At 46.9% G+C, this 26,390-nt stretch overlaps 1 protein-coding gene across 3 annotated transcripts in view; it reads right to left on the bottom strand.

Annotated features, from left to right (window-relative positions):
- Positions 1-26,390, bottom strand: part of LOC128685179 (serine/threonine-protein kinase WNK3) — a 638,681-nt gene that overhangs the window by 499,872 nt on the left and 112,419 nt on the right. The gene's annotated exons all lie outside the window — the stretch shown is intronic.

Here is a 26,390-nt window from a genome sequence, read left to right as displayed (position 1 = left end):
GGCATGTCCTACGAGGAGAGGTTAAGGGAAATCGACCTGACGACACTGGAGGACAGGAGAGATAGGGGGGACATGATAACGACATACAAAATACTGAGAGGAATTGACAAGGTGGACAAAGACAGGATGTTCCAGAGATGGGACACAGCAACAAGGGGACACAGTTGGAAGTTGAAGACACAGATGAATCACAGGGATGTTAGGAAGTATTACTTCAGTCGCAGGGTTGTCAGGAAGTGGAACAGTCTGGGCAGTGATGTAGTGGAGGCAGGACCCATACATAGCTTTAAGAAGAGGTATGATAAAGCTCATGGAGTGGGAAGTAGCGGCCAATGAAGAGGCGGGGCCAGGAGCTGTGAATCGACCCCTGCAACCACAACTAGGTGAGTACACACACACACACAAATCCTCACAAGAGATTAGTGCAAAAGCTAGAGGAGAATATGACAGGGAGGCAACAACGAGTCATGGTAAGTGACGAGGTATCAGAGTGGGCGCCTGTGGCAAGCGGTGTTTCACAGGGGTCAGTCCTAGGACCAGTGCTACTTTAGGTATATGTGAATAACATAACGGAAGGAATCGACTCAGAAGTGTGTCTGTTTGCAGATGTGAAAGTTAATGAGAAGAATTAAATCGGGTGAGTATCAGGCAGGACTACAAAGAGACCTGGACGACTCCAGTTGAGTGTCGAAATATGCAGTACCTTTTCAATTGTTTTTTGTTTACATGGGGGATGCCCTACAGCATGAAAACAATAAAATTCCACAGAAATTCGAATGACAGGCAAAACAGTGGCAAATGGGGAGAGTGGAAACAGGAAGGAAAGATAGGAAATGGTTGAGAAAGGAGGAAAGATGCGGAGGAAATGGTTGAGAAAGGAGGAAAGATGCGGAGGAAATGGTGAGTCATAAGAGCAGAGCGCAATGGTGGAGCGGTAGAGGGGGAAGAGGAGAGGGAAGAAGGGGAGAGGTAGGTGCCTAGTGTGTCGTCCCCCACCACTACACAGTAGGTATGAGGGAAGCATGGTGAGCGACCTGCAGCTGGGGAGGCACTGCTGGAGGGTGGCTGGGGAACACTGCCACCCTCTAGCAGTGGGGGGTTTTAATACCTGGGGAAGGAGGGTGTGGTGCTATACCACAAATACTTACCACCTACTCCAGCAAATTTAAAATACGAGGTGAAGGGATTTAGAAAAGATACAGGAAAGTATAGGTTCAGCAGTAGAGCCAAACAGTCATCTAGGTACTTTAAAAGTAGGTAACACAACTATATGAATGAGAAGGGTTGGGTTTGAGAAGGACCTGCCTAGCATGGTCCAGCAGAGGTTGTTCCCCACATCTTCCCGCCTTCCCAGGTGTTTGAATTTGTTGAGATGAAATTAACCTAAGTTCTAATTTGATCTCACTCTCCCAGTCTATAACAGATTGCGTGGAAAAGCTATAAAAAAAAAGACCCGGACAAGGTATTTACCTGGAGTTTACCTGGTACAAGGATAGGAAAATTGGACGGGACAAAATTTAGGCTTGAGGGACAAAAAGGTGCAAAACCTCCCACAAAAAGAAGGTCCTGTTTATTAAGTATAGTACGAGAATCACATTAGTCATGTGTCGACCCGTAACTTAGGATGCATATGCGCAACTGGCGGAAATATAGGTATTCAATAACTTTAACAAGGTCAAACACAAAATATATCAGACTCAACATAAAGTATATAGCACCTGCACGGTGTCCACGCCTCGGTATATCCAGAAACTACAGAATATGCTGAAAATGTGAGTCCTGGAGCTAAGTAAATGGCCGGCGGTCCGAAGTATAACAACCATAACAACACGACTGATCAGGCACTTGAAAGTAGTGATGGTCAATCTCTCCTGGTAGCAAGTTGAATAATCCTAGACCACAGATACACTTTTATAACTGTGCCTACGGCACCCCTGCTTTGCATTGGGTTTATTCTACACTACCTTTTGTATGGAGACATTTTCTGGGTAAATATGATCAGGTATCTTATTTTTCGCAGAATACAGCCCAAGTGCTTTGAAGGGATCCCAATAGTTCAAATGTTTTAAGCGGGTGTAAACGACCTTCGATACTTTTAAGTAGTTTTAAGAAATGAAATGATGGGCCCGAAGAATCTAGGAATTATAAAAATTCGATCGTAACCAGGCAAGAACCAAAACAACCCCGCTGATACAAGTGGGCGAGTACTCTTGGAACAATATCTTACACAACGCTGGTATGTCCGTCACAGACTCAAGATAACTCTCTTCTGTAGTGCTTTTCGTCCGATGGCATTAGAGAGATTAATAAACAAAACTTCAACATTAGTTTCAACTAATAATTGCTACCTGATGCGTCCTTAATCATTTCTATACATAAATAACCCGAATTTAGGTGTGACCGACAGACCGAAACTTTTGACAAAGTTTCGGTCTGTCGGTCACAAGTTCCACCTTGTAAGTGCGGGTTATAGTTGAATTACTCCAGCCACAGCATTGTGACTTATTCCTCATTTGTACACACATGAAACTACGAAAAAAATAAGTTTTAATACTTTTTTCTAAAAAAAATTATATACATCTTAAACAATCTGAAACAAATACCAGGGTGGTGGTTGAGGCTGTAATATAACAGCACTCATCTTCCATGGCTACAGCCACAGCCTCACCCACAAAGAGAGACAGTGGCAATAGTCGTCAAACAGATGACCTTCATATCTTTACAACATATTTATCATACTACTGATATATTAAGACTTTTAAACACGTCTTGCCTTTCGTTTCTCCATACGAAACAAATGAAATCACTCCCTACTGGGCAGACGGTACAATATATCCCCAACGAAAAGTAGGGGCGCCATTAGTACACTAAAAGAAACAATAAGTGTCCGGGGCCCAAGACTGTATAACAGCCTACCACCAGTCATAAGGGGAATTACCAACAGACCCCTGGTTGCCTTCAAGAGAGAGCTGGACAGATACCTCAAGTCAGTACTCGATCAGCCGGGCTGTGATTCGTGCCTTGGACTACGTGCAGCCAGCAGTAACAGACTGGTTAATAAAGCCCTGATTCACCGGGAGGCTTGGTCAGGGAATGGGCCGCGGGGGCGTTGACCCCCGGCACACCCTCCAGGTACGTAGACTGAATCCAAATGGCGTACTACCAACAATAGTGAAGAAAAGGTACACGTTGCTGGACAAGACCTAATTAAGACAACGTTTTGCTCTGGGCACAGCGTCAACTTCAGTAAACTTTGCACACAGTGAAATGTTGCACCAATAAAGGCTTGTTTGCAATGAGTATTTTACAATAATTTGATCTCTGTAAGGTGACACATGATGACATAGTGAAGAGCACGCAGGTAAAGCCTGGTATTAAATAGCGGGTTGGACAAACACCCAACATGATGCACTATAGCAACAGTGATGTTTAACAACAATATTGCCTCAGATTGGAAATGCCACGTTACTCAGTTGAGGAATTTCCTCCTCCTTCATTATGTTCATCTTTGTCCCATCCGAGTGCTGGTAGTGTGCATGACTATACACTGCCTCACTCCTGCACCTCCTCCCATCCGCCACCACATTGTGCAACTACGTATTCTTAGGCATATAGTTCAAAATGTCGGGAGTCTATTACAAAATGAATTTACGTTGTGTATATATTGGTGCATGAACGTATTCTTAGACATCTTATGCAGTGCAAATTTGTCCCCTCCCACTCTTCTCTTCTGTCGCCGTTGTGATGAAGATAACAATTACATTTATCCTGTGTATGGGATAAGTTATCCTGAGAGAGATTAATTCCCAACAACTGTAATATTACCTCCAGCTTTGCTGGAACGAAACCTCTCAAATTCCCACAGCTGATAAACCTTTAATGGAAGTCTCAAATTGAGGCTGAAAGATTTCAATACCATACGAAATCTATCCCATGGTGGAATATGATAAGGAAGTATAACTTACTCCCACAATGTAACAATCATACAGAAAGGGTTAACAACACAACGACAAAAAAAAAGCCCGCTGCCTCTCCTACAAGCATTAGTAGGGAAAGCGGATAGGCGGGGCCGCCCCCGCCCCCCTCGAATATATACTGGTTCTTTTCGTGACATGGACTCAAAGTGCTGGAAACATTCCTTAGAAATTCTAGTCCATGTTAGCATGATAATATCACGTAATTATTGGAGATGTGTCGGCTGCATATCCATGCTGTACATCTCTTGTTCCACCACATCCCAAAACTGCTCTAGTGGATTCAGGTCATTGTCACGTCCAATGAACCAGCTTGAGATGACATCTTTGTGACAGGGTGTGCTATCCTGATGGAGGTAACCACTAAAAGCTGGATAGACTTTGGTCATAAAAGGATGCACTTGATCAGCAACAATACTCAGGTAGACTGTGGCATTTAAACGATGCTCAACTGGTATTATGTGGCCTAATGTGTGTCAAGAAAACATTCACCACACCATCAGCCTGAACCACTGACACAAGATAGGATGGATCCGTGAATTCATGTTGCTTATGCCAAATATTGACCCTATCATATGTCACAGCAGAAATCGCAATACGTCAGACGAGGCGACGATTTTCCAATCTTCAACTGTCCAGTTTTGGTGAGCCTGTGCCCACTATAGCCTCAGTTTCCTCTTCTTAGCTGACAGAAGTGAAACCCGGTGTGGTTTTGTGATGCTGTAATCCATCCATTTCAAAGTTCGGCATCATGTGCTCAGAGATGCTCTTCTGCATACCACTGTTGTAACGTGTGGTTGTTTGAGTTACTGTCACCTTTCTGCCAGCTTGAACCGGTCTGGTCATTCTCCTGACCTTTCTCAACAACAAGACGTTTTCACCCACCGAACTGTCGCTGACTGGATATTGTGTGTTTCACACCATTTTCTGTAGTCTAGAGACTGTTGAGCGTGAAAATCCCAGATCAGTAGTTCCTGAGATATTCAAACCGCCCCGTTTGACACCAACAATCATTGCACGGTCAAAGTCACATATATCACTTCTTCCCCATTCTGATGTTCGGTCCAAACAACAACTGACCCTCCTGACCATATCTATATGCATTTAGGTATTGAGGTGCTGCCATATGATTGGCTGATTAGATATTTGCATTAACGAGGAGGTATACATACGTGCCTAAAAAGTGGCCACTGAATCAGTGTATTACAATCATTTTTCATGCGCTGTGGGTGATACAGTACAAGGCAGGTTAGCCCCTACCTCCTGTCCTTGCTGCCGTCCACCACAAAAAAAAAAGAAGCCTAGCGACATGATGGGTGGCGGCGGGCAAGGTATACCCAAGTTGAACCAGTTTTTATTTACAAGCTGCAGTCACCCCCGACCGTGCCGTGAGACCGCTGCCACCTGCCTACTTGTCCACCTTAGAAAAGCAATGTCTACTCTACTGTCACTTCCTGCCTGCTGGTCTACCTCAGACAAGTAACGTCTACTCACATCCTGCCTGCTGGTTTACCTCAGACAAGCAACGTCTACTTACACCCTGCCTGCTGGTCTACCTCAGACAAGTAACGTCTACTCACATCCTGCCTGCTGGTTTACCTCAGACAAGCAACGTCTACTTACACCCTGCCTGCTGGTCTACCTCAGACAAGTAACGTCTACTCACATCCTACCTGCTGGTCTACCTCAGACAAGTAACGTCTACTTACACCCTGCCTGCTGGTCTACCCCAGACAAGCGAAGTCTACTTACACCCTGCCTGCTGGTCTACCTCAGACAAGTAACGTCTACTCACATCCTACCTGCTGGTCTACCTCAGACAAGCAACATCTACTCCTCTCAGTCCAATATTCAGTCACTACCTATGTTATTCTTGAACTTCATTTGACAAACTCAGTATATGCAAATGAACTAACCAAGGAAATCTGTCTCGTTATTTAAGAGGATGTCGCTTGCAGACGATACTAAAGCACAGCGCAGCAGAGATTTAAAGGAAGACTACAGAGTATTAATAAGCTGTATGTTTGGATGCAGAAATGGCAAATGCCGTCCAATCTAAATATATAGCAACGTCTAAACCTTGGAAAAAACAGCGACAATAAATTCAGCAATGCAGAAAATGGTAACTGCTGCTGAAGTATGTAAGTGATGAGGCGTACGAAGAGAGGCCTTGTCTAGGAACAGGCTGGAGCGCCCGCAATCAACATGCTCTTTGTACAGCAAGATGTGTGTGTGTGTGTGTTTGTGTGTGTGTGTGTGTGTGTGTGTGTGTGTGTGTGTGTGTGTGTGTGTGTGTGTGTGTATTTGGTTATGTATCAGGAGTTTAACACCCTGCCTTCATAAATAATGGGAATTACCAGCAGAACCCTGTGTTGAAGCAGGAACTTCAGTTGATCGGGGCAGTTCCCGGTCATATGACGAACCCGCAGCTCTCAACTGGCAGACACAAGTACTGTTTCATAAGCATGTCCTGGAAAAAAAAGGAGCAGTCATCCCTGTTACCTTTCATATACCTTTGATGAGTTTCGAGAGTTTTTCCATTCCCGGAGACCGACCCTGGAACAATCCTGTCTGGTTGTTGCCTGGTCATCCAGGTTGTCGATACCGGCAGTCAGCTGGCTCGTATACTTCACAGCCTGGTTGATCTGGCACTTGGTGATCTATCATGACGCTACCATTACCCATCCCCTCCCGCCCTTTGTACCAACCATCACCCAGTGTCTCCTGTGCACACCACCATCAACCCCCACCCATTGTACACTTCAACCCCCACCCACTGTACACTCCAACCCCCACTCATTGTACACTCCAACCCCCACCCACTGTACACACCACCCCCCACCATTTTACACTCCAACCCCCACCCATTGTACACTCCAACCCCCCAGCCAATGTACACTCCACCATCAACCCCCACCTATTGTACACTCCACCATCAACCCCCACCTATTGTACACTCCACCATCAACCCCCACCTATTGTACACTCCACCATCAACCCCCACCTATTGTACACTCCACCATCAACCCCCACCTATTGTACACACCATCAATAAACCACCCATTGTACACAATATCCCCCCCAGTCCCCTATTACCCACCAACACACCGGTTACACATGGTCAAGAGCTACCTACGTGCTCAACACATTGTGTAGTGGATGGAAGACAAAATGACGTCACATTGTCTAGTGGATGGAAGACAAAATGACGTCACATTGTCTAGTGGATGGAAGACAAAATGACGTCACATTGTCTAGTGGATGGAAGACAAAATGACGTCACATTGTCTAGTGGATGGAAGACAAAATGACGTCACATTGTCTAGTGGATGGAAGACAAAATGACGTCACATTGTCTAGTGGATGGAAGTCAAAATGACGTCACATTGTCTAGTGGATGGAAGACAAAATGACGTCACATTGTCTAGTGGATGGAAGACAAAATGACGTCACTTTGTCTAGTGGATGGAAGACAAAATGACGTCACATTGTCTAGTGGATGGAAGACAAAATGACGTCACATTGTCTAGTGGATGGAAGACAAAATGACGTCACATTGCCTAGTGGATGGAAGACAAAATGACGTCACATTGCCTAGTGGAAGACAAAATGACGTCACATTGTCTAGTGGATGGAAGACAAAATGACGTCACATTATCTAGTGGATGGAAGACAAAATGACGTCACATTGCCTAGTGGATGGAAGACAAAATGACGTCACTTTGTCTAGTGGATGGAAGACAAAATGACGTCACATTGTCTAGTGGATGGAAGACAAAATGACGTCACATTGTCTAGTGGATGGAAGACAAAATGACGTCACTTTGTCTAGTGGATGGAAGACAAAATGACGTCACATTGTCTAGTGGATGAAAGACAAAATGACGTCACATTGTCTAGTGGATGGAAGACAAAATGACGTCACATTGCCTAGTGGATTGAAGACAAAATGACGTCACATTGCCTAGTGGATGGAAGACAAAATGACGTCACATTGCCTAGTGGATTGAAGACAAAATGACGTCACATTGCCTAGTGGATGGAAGACAAAATGACGTCACATTGCCTAGTGGATTGAAGACAAAATGACGTCACATTGCCTAGTGGATGGAAGACAAAATGACGTCACATTGCCTAGTGGATGGAAGACAAAATGACGTCACATTGCCTAGTGGATGGAAGACAAAATGCCGTCACATTGTCTAGTGGATGGAAGACAAAATGCCGTCACATTGTCTAGTGGATGGAAGACAAAATGCCGTCACATTGCCTAGTGGATGGAAGACAAAATGACGTCACATTGCCTAGTGGATGGAAGACAAAATGCCGTCACATTGTCTAGTGGATGGAAGACAAAATGCCGTCACAGTCTAGTGGATGGAAGACAAAATGCCGTCACATTGTCTAGTGGATGGAAGACAAAATGCCGTCACATTGCCTAGTGGATGGAAGACAAAATGACGTCACTTTGTCTAGTGGATGGAAGACAAAATGACGTCACATTGTCTAGTGGATGGAAGACAAAATGACGTCACTTTGTCTAGTGGATGGAAGACAAAATGCCGTCACATTGTCTAGTGGATGGAAGACAAAATGACGTCACATTGCCTAGTGGATGGAAGACAAAATGCCGTCACATTGTCTAGTGGATGGAAGACAAAATGCCGTCACATTGTCTAGTGGATGGAAGACAAAATGCCGTCACATTGTCTAGTGGATGGAAGACAAAATGCCGTCACATTGCCTAGTGGATGGAAGACAAAATGACGTCACTTTGTCTAGTGGATGGAAGACAAAATGACGTCACATTGTCTAGTGGATGGAAGACAAAATGACGTCACTTTGTCTAGTGGATGGAAGACAAAATGCCGTCACATTGTCTAGTGGATGGAAGACAAAATGCCGTCACATTGTCTAGTGGATGGAAGACAAAATGCCGTCACATTGTCTAGTGGATGGAAGACAAAATGCCGTCACATTGTCTAGTGGATGGAAGACAAAATGCCGTCACATTGTCTAGTGGATGGAAGACAAAATGCCGTCACATTGTCTAGTGGATGGAAGACAAAATGCCGTCACATTGTCTAGTGGATGGAAGACAAAATGCCGTCACATTGTCTAGTGGATGGAAGACAAAATGCCGTCACATTGTCTAGTGGATGGAAGACAAAATGCCGTCACATTGTCTAATGGATGGAAGACAAAATGACGTCACACTGCCTAGTGGATGGAAGACAAAATGACGTCACATTGTCTAGTGGATGGAAGACAAAATGACGTCACATTGCCTAGTGGATGGAAGACAAAATGACGTCACATTGCCTAGTGGATGGAAGACAAAATGACGTCACATTGCCTAGTGGATGGAAGACAAAATGACGTCACATTGCCTAGTGGATGGAAGACAAAATGCCGTCATGTTTTTATTTTATCAAGTCAAATCATAACTTGATAAAGCTCTACACAGAACAAAACGTTTCAAATACATATTAATTTTGTAGGGGTTTGTTTTCCCTACTTTCGGTAGTAAGAAGGATAGAAAACAAAAGTTTTTTGTGTGTGTATATGCTGAGACATTGCTCTATAATTTTTAAATAGAGATGGTACCTAGTTACCTCAGCTACTGTGTTTAAAGAAGTTGTAGAGTCGAGGAACAGAAATAAAGGTAAGAGTTTTGAAAATCATTTACTCCTCTTAGTTATTATTTAAAGAGAAAACAGGGGATGTAATGTGCAGGCTGGTATATATTATTACTGTTTTATGACCATGTTGATGAGACACTTGTATTGTTCAGAAGGTGAGGTCATATCGTAAAGATATGACCTCACCTTCTGATATGGTTATTAGGAGGTAAGGAGGTCCGGTCAAGCCTATCAGTAGACAGTGGCATTATGATCGCTTTATGAGAGGTAACTAATTAACAAACTGTATGAATATTCCAAGTGCTGTGATATTTAAAGACCCACTTAAGTGGTTCTTGTTAACTGCCAGCTATGAGATTTCTCATTAAACTAACGGTATGGTGCAAGTGTACATCTGTCTACTGTCACCATCATTACTGTCAACATCACTACTGGCATCATCACTGTCAACACCACTACTGCCACCATTATTACTGTCAACACCACCACCACTAGTCGCCATTATTACTGTCAACACCACTGTCATCATTATTAACACCCCCATTTAAAACACCATTAACCCCCTTCCAACAGTATGTATAAACTACATGCCAACGCCATGACATATGCCACCATGACTGGAGTTTCTTCATTCTCAGTGTACATTGTCACAGCTCAGAATATTGAGACACGTGTCAGTGGGGAAAAAAAAAATTCCAAAGGGCAGTCAATTCTTTGTCAGAATTATGGCAAAATTTTGCGTGCAGACAGTCTGGCAGCGGGGATCACACGCACAGTCTGCCACGTGAAGCCTGGCAGTGAAAATTGTATTACGGCAATTCTGCATACACACTTTCACTCTTGTCTAACTTATATTTCATCACATAACACTTGCTACCTGATACAATTCCTCAAAGGGAAAGGAACACTGAAGAAAAATCAAATACAAAATTTACCCCTAACCCGGCTATAAAAGAGTTTAATGATTAATGAAAAAATACCTTTGAAACACCAACATGCTAAGGTACAAGAGTAATAAAACTATTAACACAGTTTCTGGCCTTTAAGAGAATTAAAGCTATTAAAATATTACTGCTAACGTGTAAGCGTGTCTAAAGCTGTTAGTATTTATTACAATGAGTTGGTTTAGAAAGACACGTAAGCAAACACTATGACATATTTATTAGAAAACGTTTCGATCCTGGGACCTTGATCACTTCTAACATACAGAGGTAGAAAGGCATTATATATATAGGCGGAGAGTGAGGTGTGACGCACGTGACCTGAGGAATGTCATAAGAACATAAGAATGGAGGAACACTGTAGAAGGCCTACTGGCCCATGCGAGGCAGGTCCTAATCAAAACAACCTCTGCCAATGATGAAGAGGTAGACGTTGAAATCATGTGACTCCTGTGTTGTTGGGTTGGTGCTGCTTAAGTATCATGTATGTCAATGTTTTTGAAATTTTGTAGTTTCCAGTGTTGCGTTCTATAGTGTCGGTGACGGTGATTCGTGAGCCTTCGAGGCCCCGTCGGCGTCTGAGGTGCGCCGACGGTGCCTAGAAGCCTCACTAATCGCCGTCACCGACACTATAGAACGCAACACTGGAAACTACAAAATTTCAAAAACATTGGCATACATGATACTTAAGCAGCACCAACCCAACAACACATGAGTCACATGATTTCAACGTCTACCTCTTCATCATTGGCAGAGGTTGTTTTGATTAGGACCTGCCTCGCATGGGCCAGTAGGCCTTCTACAGTGTTCCTCCATTCTTATGTTCTTATGTTCTTATGACATTCCTCAGGTCACGTGCGTCACACCTCACTCTCCGCCTATATATATAATGCCTTTCTACCTCTGTATGTTATCCCGAAGAGGACCCAGAGATGACTGCGGCCACACTAGTGTACCATGGAGTCAACGAACCAGACAAGCTGTTACCTGTGATAACGACATATCCTCCTCCTCGCTAGTGTCCACAGTTAGGAGTACACACGGTGTTGTCGCTTATGAGATGCACCAGTTGAACTGACTAGAAGAGTGCTTGAACAGCATATGTCGCATCATTGTAGAAACCTTTCTCCCTCGGGAGCCAGAGACGGGTCATCGCAAGATTGAGACCCGTGCCAGGACTACGGTCTTGGCGAACATTATATACACTCTGTATGAAAGTTAAGACACATGTGCAACATCTGGATATCTTTATTGTAGACGTTTCGCCATCCAGTGGCTTTATCAATACAGATTCTAGGACATAATAGGAAGACAGTAGAACTATATACAAAAGATGAGGTAATCAGTCCCTCGGCCTTGGAGTTAGTGTTCACAGCATCGTGGTGGAGGAGAATCTGGAGCAAAGGCAAGAAGACTGACGTTTATATAGGCGTCAGTGGAAGGGACGGGCAGCAGACGAGGGCAGTCACTGGTAGGCGGGATTCCCCAGTGGAAGTAGGTCCTTCCCAAAGAGATGGGTTAGTTGCAGCCGTGAAGAAGGTCTTGTAGATGTCCTCTGAACCAAGATTCCATGATGTTGCAGTGTCTGACATCTACAAGACCTTCTTCACGGCTGCTGCAACTAACCCATCTCTTTGGGAAGGACCTACTTCCACTGGGGAATCCCGCCTACCAGTGACTGCCCTCGTCTGCTGCCCGTCCCTTCCACTGACGCCTATATAAACGTCAGTCTTCTTGCCTTTGCTCCAGATTCTCCTCCACCACGATGCTGTGAACACTAACTCCAAGGCCGAGGGACTGATTACCTCATCTTTTGTATATAGTTCTACTGTCTTCCTATTATGTCCTAGAATCTGTATTGATAAAGCCACTGGATGGCGAAACGTCTACAATAAAGATATCCAGATGTTGCACATGTGTCTTAACTTTCATATTGTCGGTATTTTATACCTTTCTTACACACTCTGTATGTTAGAAGTGATCAAGGTCCCACGTCCGAAACGTTTTCTAATAAATATGTCATAGTGTTTGCTTACGTGTCTTTCTAAACCAACTTGTCGGTATTTATTACCAAGGTTTATACCATTACAATGAGTAAATCATGCTAATTTATTCCTCAAAGATGCTTTATGTAATGAAAGCCGAGGGTCCAGTGAACGGTTCCTGGTGCACAATAACGTAGCCAAGTATTATGAACTGACAGAATCTGTAAGCACTCTCCAAATGGCAGCTTTTTATGGGAAGTTGGAGCCACACGCACGTCAACACCTCAGGATCATGGTTCTCTGAACCATTCATCTACAAACCTGTCAGGCACTGCAACTTCTTGGGATCTTAATACTTGGGAATTCTTCACTTGCCTAATTCTTGGGCACGACCTACTTCCACATTGAACAAATGTGACACAACCTATGACTGCTGCACCTCTCCTGTCTACGGTTTATAAGCTCCTCCGCACGTATGCCGTATTCTATTCAAGATTGATGGACTGACCACATCGACTCAAGGTTGACGGACTGATTACCTCATTCTCCTCCTGTTATTCAAGATTCTCCTTTGTATGGACTGATGAAGCCACCGTGTGGCGAAACGTTTCCTCAATAAAGATACCCAAGAGTTCCACATGTGTCTAATTTATCATCAAGTTTGCAACAGGTACTACATGAACTGTTCTCCAGCACTACGATGACAACATTGTCAACCATTGTTCCTGCTTAAGCACCTATGAAAGTGATGAGCACAGGTACTAGGCTGGTAGACAGCCACCATCTAGGAAGGTTACTAGGCTGGTAGACAGCCACCATCTAGGGAGGTTACTAGGCTGGTAGACAGCCACCATCTAGGAAGGTTACTAGGCTGGTAGACAGCCACCATCTAGGAAGGTTACTAGGCTGGTAGACAGCCACCATCTAGGGAGGTTACTAGGCTGGTAGACAGCCACCATCTAGGGAGGTTACTAGGCTGGTAGACAGCCACCATCTAGGAAGGTTACTAGGCTGGTAGACAGCCACCATCTAGGGAGGTTACTAGGCTGGTAGACAGCCACCATCTAGGGAGGTTACCAGGCTGGTAGACAGCCAAAATCTAGGAAGGTTACTAGGCTGGTAGACAGCCACCATCTAGGAAGGTTACTAGGCTGGTAGACAGCCACCATCTAGGAAGGTTACTAGGCTGGTAGACAGCCACCATCTAGGAAGGTTACTAGGCTGGTAGACAGCCACCATCTAGGAAGGTTACTAGGCTGGTAGACAGCCACCATCTAGGAAGGTTACTAGGCTGGTAGACAGCCACCATCTAGGAAGGTTACTATGCTGGTAGACAGCCACCATCTAGGAAGGTTACTAGGCTGGTAGACAGCCACCATCTAGGGAGGTTACTAGGCTGGTAGACAGCCACCATCTAGGGAGGTTACCAGACTGGTAGACAGCCAAAATCTAGGAAGGTTACTAGGCTGGTAGACAGACACCATCTAGGAAGGTTACTAGGCTGGTAGACAGCCACCATCTAGGGAGGTTACTAGGCTGGTAGACAGCCACCATCTAGGGAGGTTACTAGGCTGGTAGACAGCCACCATCTAGGGAGGTTACTAGGCTGGTAGACAGCCACCATCTAGGGAGGTTACTAGGCTGGTAGACAGCCACCATCTAGGGAGATTACTAGGCTGGTAGACAGCCACTGCACAACCAACCAGAAGAAGAACCCAATGCAAACTCCAGAATGTGACCAGGACATCAACGACATTGTGAAACCCAACTTAGAACACTTTGCCAACCGTATCTACTCCGCCCTCAACAATGCTGGAATCGACCACGAAGCACTGAGGAACAGGTTTAATCAGCTTGCTGCAGAGGGTTCTCCCCTCTAGCATTACCATCAAGACAAGTTCCCCCAGCACTTTGCTGCCGCTAAAGCTGGGGTGTGGCTCCAATCGGACCCTGTTTTCTGCCTCTGCCCAACTGTGACGCTGAAGATCCCAAGCAAGAAGACACTCCCCACTTGGGGAGTCAATGCAAGATAGAAGAAGAAGTTACCCTCCAGCCGGGGGGCCCAAGAGAGAAGATAGAAGAATGAAGAAGACGAACGACACCCCCGCCCCGGGGGCCACCGCCGGGTCACCATCTGGAGAAGACCCGGGCCGGAATTACCGGCAAATCTCTAATGAATGAATGAACCATCTAGGGAGGTTACTAGGCTGGTAGACAGCCACCGTCTAGGGAGGTTACTAGGCTGGTAGACAGCCACCGTCTAGGGAGGTTACTAGGCTGGTAGACAGCCACCGTCTAGGGAGGTTACTAGGCTGGTAGACAGCCACCATCTAGGGAGGTTACTAGGCTGGTAGACAGCCACCGTCTAGGGAGGTTACTAGGCTGGTAGACAGCCACCGTCTAGGGAGGTTACTAGGCTGGTAGACAGCCACCATCCAGGGAAGTTACTAGGCTGGTAGACAGCCACCATCTTGGGAGGTTACTAGGCTGGTAGACAGCCACCGTCTAGGAAGATTACTAGGCTGGTAGACAGCCACCATCTAGGAAGGTTACTAGGCTAGTAGACAGCCACCAACTAGGGAAGTTACTAGGCTGGTAGACATCCACCACCTAAGGAGGTTACTAGGCTGGTAGACAGCCACCATCTAGGGAGGTTACTAGGCTAGTAGACAGCCATCATCTAGGGAGGTTACTAGGCTGGTAGACAGCCACCATCTAAGGAGGTTACTAGGCTGGTAGACAGCCACCGTCTAGGGAGGTTACTAGGCTGGTAGACAGCCACCGTCTAGCGAGGTTACTAGGCTGGTAGACAGCCACCGTCTAGGGAGGTTACTAGGCTGGTAGACAGCCACCGTCTAGGAAGGTTACTAGGCTGGTAGACAGCCACCATCTAGGGAGGTTACTAGGCTGGTAGACAGCCACCATCTAGGGAGGTTACTAGGCTGGTAGACAGCCACCATCTAGGGAGGTTACTAGGCTGGTAGACAGCCACCATCTAGGGAGATTACTAGGCTGGTAGAGAGCCACCATCTAGGGAGGTTACTAGGCTGGTAGACAGCCACGACCTAGGGAGGTTACTAGGCTGGTAGACAGCCACGATCTAGGGAAGTTACTAGGCTGGTAGACAGCCACCATCTAGGGAGGTTACTAGGCTGGTAGACAGCCACCATCTACGAAGGTTACTAGGCTGGTAGACAGCCACCATCTGGGGAGATTACTAGGCTGGTAGACAGCCATCATCTAGGGAGGTTACTAGGCTGGTAGACAGCCACCATCTAGGGAGGTAACTAGGCTGGTAGACAGCCACCATCTAGGGAAGTTACTAGGCTGGTAGACAGCCACCATCTAGGGAGGTTACTAGGCTGGTAGACAGCTACCATCTAGGGAGGTTACTAGGCTGGTAGACAGCCACCATCTAGGGAGGTTACTAGGCTTGTAGACAGCCACCATCTAGGGAGGTTACTAGACTGGTAGATAGCCACCATCTTGGGAAGTTACTAGGCTGGTAGACAGCCACCATCTAGGGAGGTTACTAGGCTGGTAGACAGCCACCATCTAGGGAAGTTACTAGGCTGGTAGACAGCCACCATCTAGGGAGGTTACTAGGCTGGTAGACAACCACCATCTAGGAAGGATACTAGGCTGGTAGATAGCCACCATCTAGGGAAGTTACTAGGCTGGTAGACAGCCACCATCTAGGGAGGTTACTAGGCTGGTAGACCGACCATCTAGGGAGGTTACTAGGCTGGCAGACAGCCACCATCTAGGGAGGTTGCTAGACTGGTAGACAGCCACCATCTAGGGAGGTAACTAGGCTGGTAGACAGCCACCATCTAGGGAGGTTACTAGGCTGGTAGACAGCCACCATCTAGGGAGGTTACTAGGCTGGTAGACAGCCACCATCTAGGGAGGTTACTAGGCTGGTAGACAGCCACCATCTAGGGAGGTTACTAGGCTGGTAGACAGCCACCATCTAGGGAGGTTACTAGGCTAGTAGACAGCCACCATCTAGGGAGGTTACTAGGCTGGTAGACAGCCACCATCTAGGGAGGTTACTAGGCTGGTAGACAGCCACCATCTAGGGAGGTTACTAGGCTGGTAGACAGCCACCATCTAGGGAGATTACTAGGCTGGTAGACAGCCACCATCTAGGGAAGTTACTAGGTTGGTAGACAGCCACCATCTAGGGAGGTTACTAGGCTGGTAGACAGCCACCATCTAGGGAGGATACTAGGCTGGTAGACAGCCACCATCTAGGGAAGTTACTAGGCTGGTAGACAGCCACCATCTAGGGAGGCTACTAGGCTGGTAGACAGCCATCTAAGGAAGTTACTAGGCTGGTAGACAGCCACCATCTAGGGAGGTTACTAGGCTGGTAGACAGCCACCATCTAGGGAGGTTACTAGGCTGGTAGACAGCCACCATCTAGGGAGGTTACTAGGCTGGTAGACAGCCACCATCTAGGGAGGTTACTAGGCTGGTAGACAGCCACCATCTAGGGAGGTTACTAGGCTGGTAGACAGCCACCATCTAGGGAGGTTACTAGGCTGGTAGACAGCCACCATCTAGGGAGGTTACTAGGCTGGTAGACAGCCACCATCTAGGGAGGTTACTAGGCTGGTAGACAGCCACCATCTAGGGAGGTTACTAGGCTGGTAGACAGCCACCATCTAGGGAGGTTACTAGGCTGGTAGACAGCCACCATCTAAGGAGGTTACTAGGCTGGTAGACAGCCACCATCTAGGGAGGTTACTAGGCTGGTAGACAGCCACCATCTAGGGAGGTTACTAGGCTGGTAGACAGCCACCATCTAGGGAGGTTACTAGGCTGGTAGACAGCCACCATCTAGGGAGGTTACTAGGCTGATAGACAGCCATCATCTAGGGAGGTTACTAGGCTGGTAGACAGCCACCATCTAGGGAGGTTACTAGGCTGGTAGACAGCCACCATCTAGGGAGGTTACTAGACTGGTAGACAGCCACCATCTAGGGAGGTTACTAGGCTGGTAGACAGCCACCATCTAGGGAGGTTACTAGGCTGGTAGACAGCCACCATCTAGGGAGGTTACTAGGCTGGTAAACAGCCACCATCTAGGGAGGTTACTAGGCTAGTAGACAGCCACCATGTAGGGAGGTTACTAGGCTGGTAGACAGCCACCATCTAGGGAGGTTACTAGGCTGGTAGACAGCCGCCATCTAGGGAGGTTACTAGGCTGGTAGACAGCCACCATCTAGGGAGGTTACTAGGCTGGTAGACAGCCACCATCTAGGGAGGTTACTAGGCTGGTAGACAGCCACCATCTAGGGAGGTTACTAGGCTGGTAGACAGCCACCATCTAGGGAGGTTACTAGGCTGGTAGACAGCCACCATCTAGGGAGGTTACTAGGCTGGTAGACAGCCACCATCTAGGGAGGTTACTAGGCTGGTAGACAGCCACCATCTAGGGAGGTTACTAGGCTGGTAGACAGCCACCATCTAGGGAGGTTACTAGGCTGGTAGACAGCCACCATCTAGGGAGGTTACTAGGCTGGTAGACAGCCACCATCTAGGGAGGTTACTAGGCTGGTAGACAGCCACCATCTAAGGAGGTTACTAGGCTGGTAGACAGCCACCATCTAGGGAGGTTACTAGGCTGGTAGACAGCAGACACCATCTAGAGGTTACTAGGCTTACTAGGTTACTAGGCTAGTAGACAGCCACCATCTAGGGTTACTAGGCTTAGACAGCCACCACTAGGCTAGTAGACAGCCACCTATGTAGGGAGGTACTAGGCTGGTAGACAGCCACCATCTAGGGAGGTAGACAGCCACCATCTAGGGAGGACAGCCACCATCACCTAGGCTGGTAGACAGCCACCATCTAGGGAGGTTACTAGGGAGGTTACTAGGCTGGTAGACAGCCACCATCTAGGGAGGTTACTAGGCTGGTAGACAGCCGCCATCTAGGGAGGTTACTAGGCTGGTAGACAGCCACCATCTAGGGAGGTTACTAGGCTGGTAGACAGCCACCATCTAGGGAGGTTACTAGGCTGGTAGACAGCCACCATCTAGGGAGGTTACTAGGCTGGTAGACAGCCACCATCTAGGGAGGTTACTAGGCTGGTAGAGAGCCACCATCTAGGGAGGTATTACACTTCTGACAAATGAGCATGCAATGTACACTTTAAATAGTGTTTAATCTTTTAATAATTCCTTTCCAACCTGGGAGACCAAGTCTGAAACTGAGTCGTGGGGGAAATACTAACCAAAATCACTATCACAAAATAGAAGCTGGTAGAAAGAAAGAGAGAGAAAGAGAGAGAAAGACAGAGTAGAGAACAGAGCAAGACGTCTCATCTCTCGCCTGGACCCATCCTGGATAGATCTGTCATTTCAGCAGAGCCTTCAACATAGGAGGGATGTGGGTGGCCTTACTGTTATGTACAAGGCCAATATTGTCAAAATTCCACACTTGGATCCACTTCGAGGACAGCGTGAAACAAGCTTTTATGCCACAAGACGGGCAGAAAGCAGCAACTTCACTCTGGCTGTACCCTTCTCCAGAACATCACTCCATCTGAGATCATACATACCCAGGATGACTAGAGTATGGAACACATTCGTACAGCATAATGATATCAACGAGATAAAGTCAGTTGATCAAATGAAAATGCTGGCCCACAGATGGCTCCAACTTGATCCTGTTTCCTACTTGTATGTCTCATAACAATAAAAATGCTTTCAAATGAGCTGATGTAGGTAACAGCTGTTAGCTTGCCAATAAAGTTAGGAATCCTTAACCTGTAAATAGCTGTCAATAAAGCTAGGGATCCTTAACCTTGTCAAACCCTGTGTAAAAAAAAAGAGAGAGAGAGAGAGAGAGAGAGAGAGAGAGAGAGAGAGAGAGAGAGAGAGAGAGAGAGACCCACTGAAGCACTCTGCCCTTTACTCTACTACTAATTTCAGAAGAAACCCATGGTACAATGTACAAGGGCAACTGTAAATCTAAGTGAGGGTGAGTGCGAGTCGCCGGAGAGTTCAGCGAGACTTGTGAATGACACTCAGCTCTTTGACCTCTTATTGTATTTTGGTTTCATGGGCCTTGAAGCTGTCTATGAATTTAATCCCACTTACTTACACAGGTCATTCCAATTCTCTGCCATTCTGAGACTTACGAAACATTCTCTCTGAGAGAGAGAGAGAGAGAGAGAGAGAGAGAGAGAGAGAGAGAGAGAGAGAGAGAGAGAGAGAGAGAGAGAGAGAGAGAGAGAGAGAGAGAGACAGACAGACAGACAGACAGACAGAGACAGAGAGAGACAGAGAGACAGAGAGAGAGACAGAGAGAGAGACAGAGAGAGAGAGAGACAGACAGAGAGTGTAAATGGCCCTCTCTATGGAAAGAGGCAAATGTAGTCCCTGTTCACAAAAAGAAGAGCAGAGCAGAAATCAGCAACTACAGACCAGTGTCACTCTTGTCAATCACTGGTAAGATCCTTGAGACAATAATCTCAAGACAAATGACAGAGTTTTTTGACTACCACTCACTACTTTGTGATCGTCAATATGGCTTCAGGAAAGGTTACTCTGCTGCTGATCTGTTGTTAAACCTCTCCACTAAGTGGCACCAGTCACTGGATGAATCCAAAGTCAGCTGTGTGGTAGCACTGGACATTGCTGGCGCATTCGACCGGGTGTGGCACCAGGGCCTCTTAGCAAAACTTCAAGCACTGGGAATTGCAGGCTCTACGCTATGTCTCCTCAGTGATTACCTTCATGGTAGATCTCTAAGTGTAGTTCTCAATGGAACGGAATCAGCAAGACATCCTATTGGGGCAAGTGTTCCACAAGGAAGCGTGCTGGGTCCATTGTTATGGAATGTCTACTTCAACGACCTTCTTCATCTCATCCCAGAATCACATGCATATGCAGACGACTGTACACTGACATTCACTTATCCAAGAGAAGAAATGCCAGCTGCTCTAAGCTACATCAATCACCAGCTGAGAGCTGTATCAGCTTGGGGAAATAGATGGCAAGTAACATTTGCACCTGAGAAACCGCAAATGATGGTCGTCTCTAGGCACCATGATGGTAATGCTGGGGCAGTAGTAAGGATGAATGGGAGGGTGTTGGCACCTGGAGAAGAAGTTGATATCCTTGGGGTGAAATTTGACTCCAAACTAACCATGAAGAACCATGTTGTAAATCTTGCAAACAAGGCAGCCAGGAAGCTTACAGCACTTCGCCGCATCTCGCATCTGCTTGACAGTAGGGGTTGCAAGATCCTGTACGAGGCACAAGTACGCTCACACCTTGAGTATGCTCCACTTTCTTGGTTTGCCTGCCCCCCCCTCTCATCTGCGACTGCTTGACAGAGTAGAAAACAGAGCAAGACGTCTCATCTCTCGCCTGGACCCATCCTGGATAGATCTGTCATTTCAGCAGAGCCTTCAACATAGGAGGGATGTGGGTGGCCTTACTGTTATGTACAAGGCCAATATTGTCAAAATACCACACTTGGATCCACTTCGAGGACAGCGTGAAACAAGCTTTTATGCCACAAGACGGGCAGAAAGCAGCAACTTCACTCTGGCTGTACCCTTCTCCAGAACATCACTCCATCTGAGATCATACATACCCAGGATGACTAGAGTATGGAACACATTCGTACAGCATAATGATGTCAACGAGATAAAGTCAGTTGATCAAATGAAAATGCTGGCCCACAGATGGCTCCAACTTCATCCTGTTCCCTACTTGTATGTCTCATAACAATAAAAATGCTTTCAAATGAGCTGATGTAGGTAACAGCTCTTAGCTTGCCAATAAAGTTAGGAATCCTTAACCTGTAAATAGCTGTCAATAAAGCTAGGGATCCTTAACCTTGTAATAAAGTTGGTAGAATTACCGACAATATGTAAAGTAAAAGGACACAAGTGCAACTAATGTGACATTTATTGTGGCAACGTTTCGCTCTCCAGGAGCTTTATCAAGCCATGGCTTGATAAAGCTCCTGGAGAGCGAAACGTTGCCACAATAAATGTCACATTAGTTGCACTTGTGTCCTTTTACTTTACATCCTTAACCTTGTCAAACCCTGTGTAAAAGAGAGAGAGAGAGAGAGAGAGAGAGAGAGAGAGAGAGAGAAATGAAGTTAACCATGAGAGATAAACATGATATTGCAGCTGTCTCACTAAGTATATAAGATACTCCACACAACGACCTTTAGCAACCGCTAAGACATGACTCACAAAGAGAACTTCTCAGCCTCTCAGTACTCCAAGACGAAGTTACACTCCAAAACACACACACGCGCACACACACACACGCAGAAACACACACACGCACAAACACACACACACACACACACACACACACACACACACACACACACACACACACACACACACACACACACACACCTGGCAAACCTGAGAATAGCGTTCCGATACCTTAGTAAGGAACCGTTCAAGACACTGTACACCGTGTACGTCAGGCCCATACTGGAGTATGCAGCACCTGTTTGGAATCCACACTTGATCAAGCACGTCAGGAAATTAGAGAACGTGCAAAGGTTTGCGACAAGGTTAGTTCCAGAGCTAAGGGGAATGTCCTATGAAGAAAGGTCAAGGGAAATCGGCCTGACGACACTGGAGGACAGGAGGGTTATGGGAGACATGATAACGACATATAAAATACTGCGTGGAATAGACAAGGTGAACAGAGACAAAATGTTCCAGAGATGGGACACAGAAACAAGGGGTCACAATTGGAAGCTGAAGACCCAGATGAGTCAAAGGGATGTTAGGAAGTATTTCTTCAGTCATAGAGTAGTCAGGAAGTGGAATAGCCTAGCAAGTGAGGTAGTGGAGGCAGGAACCATACATAGCTTTAAGATGAGGTATGATAAAGCTCATGGAGCAGGTAGAGAGAGAGAGGACCCAGTACCACTCGGTGAAGAGGCGGGGCCAGGAGCTGAGTCTCGACCCCTGCAACCACAATTAGGTGAGTACACACACACAATACAAACAGGCCAAGTGTCTATCGACAGGTGCCTCTGACTACTACTACACACTCGAAACTAGTCTAGGCAATAACATTATTTAACAGGAGCAACGACACACTGCTACAAGGGTCTCCCCACCTTGCAGGTGTGGGGTTCTAAAGTGGGTACGTTGTAAGTGATTCAGCACGCATCAGACAAGGAATATCTGCTAGAGAAGACGTACAGGACAAGACATGACCAAGACAAAGGCTGTAACAATCTTCCTCCCAGAATAGAAAGAAGAAATTGGACAAGACGACGGGAACACTGAAGTGGCAGAGAAGGAAGATAAGGTAACATCGTGTGCTGGAGGCTGCCTGGTTGGTGATAGGTGGGTGACTGGGTGCGTGGGTGACTTGGTGACAGTTGATGTGTGGATAATAATGGGTGGTTAGACGGCACTAGGAACTAAGACTCGATCCCAGTAATGACAAACGGGTGAACACACGGAGGTAACATCACTCAGACAACACCCGCCACCACTAAGTCAACAAACAACTCACAAGCGTCACAGGGTTAAACACCTCCCTGCTACCTTACCATTACAGTCATGAGGTGAAGCGCTAAAACCCAGGGGTCATATAGTGCCTGGGGGAGCAGATAACAATCAGGTTCCATCCAAGGACAGAGAGGACCCCCCCACCCCCCTCAACGATATGAGAGCATGAGTTAGTGCCTCCTCGAGCTGCCTTCCCAAATTAATACCTAGAAATTGAAGGTGAAACCAAAAGTAAATACCTAATGAATACCAACAGCCTGGCTGATCAGAGGCTCGAGCCTTCACGTCTTGCACTGAATTACCCATACACGTTTAGTGCGTCACAAAAGACAATAGAATATAAACATTCAATGTTCCATGCTGAGCCAAGATTATTTCTCATCAATAACTGCAAAAACCTGATAGGTATCAAGGCATCACTTACTGTAGTGACTGGTGCAGTGTCCAGTGTCTGGAGCAGTGATTGGTGCAGTGACTGGTGCATTGTCCAGTGTCTGGAGCAGTGATTGGTGCAGTGACTGGTGAATTGTCCAGTGTCTGGAGCAGTGATTGGTGCAGTGTCTGGTGCAGTGTCCAGTGTCTGGAGCAGTGATTGGTGCAGTGACTGGTGCAGTGTCCAGTGTCTGGAGCAGTGATTGGTGCAGTGACTGGTGCAGTGTCCAGTGTCTGGAGCAGTGATTGGTGCAGTGACTGGTGCATTGTCCAGTGTCTGGAGCAGTGATTGGTGCAGTGACTGGTGCAGTGTCCAGTGTCTGGAGCAGTGATTGGTGCAGTGTCTGGTGCAGTGTCCAGTGTCTGGAGCAGTGATTGGTGCAGTGTCTGGTGCAGTGTCCAGTGTCTGGAGCAGTGATTGGTGCAGTGTCTGGTGCAGTGTCCAGTGTCTGGAGCAGTGAATGGTGCAGTGACTGGTGCATTGTCCAGTGTACAGTGACTGGAGCAGTGACTGGTGCATTGTCCAATGTACAGTGACTGGAGCAGTGACTGGTGCATTGTCCAGTGTACAGTGACTGGTGCATTGTCCAGTGTACAGTGACAGGTGCATTGTCCAGTGTACAGTGACTGGAGCAGAGACTGGTGCATTGTCCAGTGTACAGTGGCTGGAGCAGTGACTGGTGCACTGTCCAGTGTACAGTGACTGGTGCAGTGTACAGTGTACAGTGACTGGAGCAGTGACTGGTGCATTGTCCAGTGTACAGTGACTGGTGCAGTGTACAGTGTACAGTGACTGGAGCAGTGACTGGTGCATTGTCCAGTGTACAGTGACTGGTGCAGTGTACAGTGTACAGTGACTGGAGCAGTGGCTGGTGCATTGTCCAATGCACAGTGACTGGTGCACTGTACAGTGACTGGAGCAGTGACTGGTGCATTGTCCAGTGTACAGTGGCTGGAGCAGTGACTGGTGCAGTGTCCAGTGTACAGTGGCTGGAGCAGTGACTGGTGCAGTGTCCAGTGTACAGTGACTTGTGCAGTGTCCGGTGTACAGTGATTGGTGCATTGTCCAGTGTACAGTGACTGGAGCAGTGACTGGTGCATTGTCCAGTGTACAGTGGCTGGAGCAGTGACTGGTGCAGTGTCCAGTGTACAGTGACTTGTGCAGGGTCCGGTGTACAGTGATTGGAGCAGTGACTGGTGCAGTGTACAGTGACTGGAGCAGTGACTGGTGCAGTGTCCAGTGTACAGTGACTGGTGCAGTGACCGGTGTAGTGACTGGTGCATTGTCCAGTGTACAGTGACTGGAGCAGTGACTGGTCCAGTGTACAGTGACTGGTGCAGTGTCCGGTGTACAGTGACTGGTGCAGTGTCCGGTGTACAGTGACTGGTGCATTGTCCAGTGTGCAGTGACTGGAGCAGTGACTGGAGCAGTGTCCGGTGTACAGTGACTGGAGCAGTGACTGGTGCATTGTCCAGTGTACAGTGACTGGTGCAGTGTCCGGTGTACAGTGACTGGAGCAGTGACTGGTGCAGTGTCCGGTGTACAGTGACTGGAGCAGTGTACAGTGACTGGTGCAGTGTCCAGTGTACAGTGACTGGTGCAGTGTACAGTGACTGGTGCATTGTCCAGTGCACAGTGACTGAAGCAGTGACTGGTGCATTGTCCAGTGTACAGTGAAGCAGTGACTGGTGCAGTGTCCAGTGTACAGTGACTGGTGCATTGTCCAGTGAACAGTGACTGGAGCCGTGACTGGTGCAGTGTACAGTGACTGGTGCAGTGTCCGGTGTACAGTGACTGGTGCAGTGTCCAGTGTACAGTGACTGGTGCAGTGTACAGTGACTGGTGCATTGTCCAGTGTACAGTGACTGAAGCAGTGACTGGTGCAGTGTACAGTGACTGGAACAGTGTCCAGTGACTGGAGTAGTGACTGGTGCAGTGTCCAGTGTACAGTGACTGGTGCAGTGTACAGTGACTGGAACAGTGTCCAGTGACTGGAACAGTGTCCAGTGACTGGAGTAGTGACTGGTGCAGTGTACAGTGACTGGTGCAGTGACTGGTGCAGTGTTCGGTGTACAGTGACTGGTGGTGTCTGGTGCACAGTGAGTGGTGCAGTGTGCCAAGAGCTATGGACAGCAGCCAGGGTGAACAAGACAGTAACCACCGCTTCCTGGAACACTGGCTCACGAAGTGTTTATCAAAACAAAACACACCCTCAGTGTGTTGCTACGCTGTTTAATACTACCGTCTGATATATGGCAGTGTATTGTAACTCAACCACGGTCACTTTATGTGAGTTGCATACTCTCTTAATATACGGCACTAAGTCAGTGTAAACTAACTTATAACCGTCTGACAGCAGTGAAGACAATGCACACTAATCAATCACCCTGGTGCACACTAATCAATCACCCTAGTGCACACTAATCAATCACCCTGGTGCACACTAATCAATCACCCTGGTGCACACTAATCAATCACCCTAGTGCACACTAATCAATCACCCTAGTGCACACTAATCAATCACCCTAGTGCACACTAATCAATCACCCTAGTGCACACTAATCAATCACCCTAGTGCACACTAATCAATCACCCTGGTGCACACTAATCAATCACCCTGGTGCACACTAATCAATCACCCTGGTGCACACTAATCAATCACCCTAGTGCACACTAATCAATCACCCTAGTGCACACTAATCAATCACCCTAGTGCACACTAATCAATCACCCTAGTGCACACTAATCAATCACCCTAGTGCACTAATCAATCACCCTAGTGCACACTAAAATCACCCTGGTGCACACTAATCAATCATGCACACTAATCATCGCACACTAATCAAACCCTGGTGCACACTAATAACCCTGGTGCACACTATTCAATCACCCT

This window comes from Cherax quadricarinatus, chromosome 8 (assembly GCF_038502225.1).
Source record: "Cherax quadricarinatus isolate ZL_2023a chromosome 8, ASM3850222v1, whole genome shotgun sequence".
Classification (NCBI taxonomy): Eukaryota; Metazoa; Arthropoda; class Malacostraca; order Decapoda; family Parastacidae; genus Cherax; species Cherax quadricarinatus.
The sequence above is the reverse complement of the archived record's forward strand: the minus strand, read 5'-3'. Positions and strand labels throughout refer to the sequence as shown.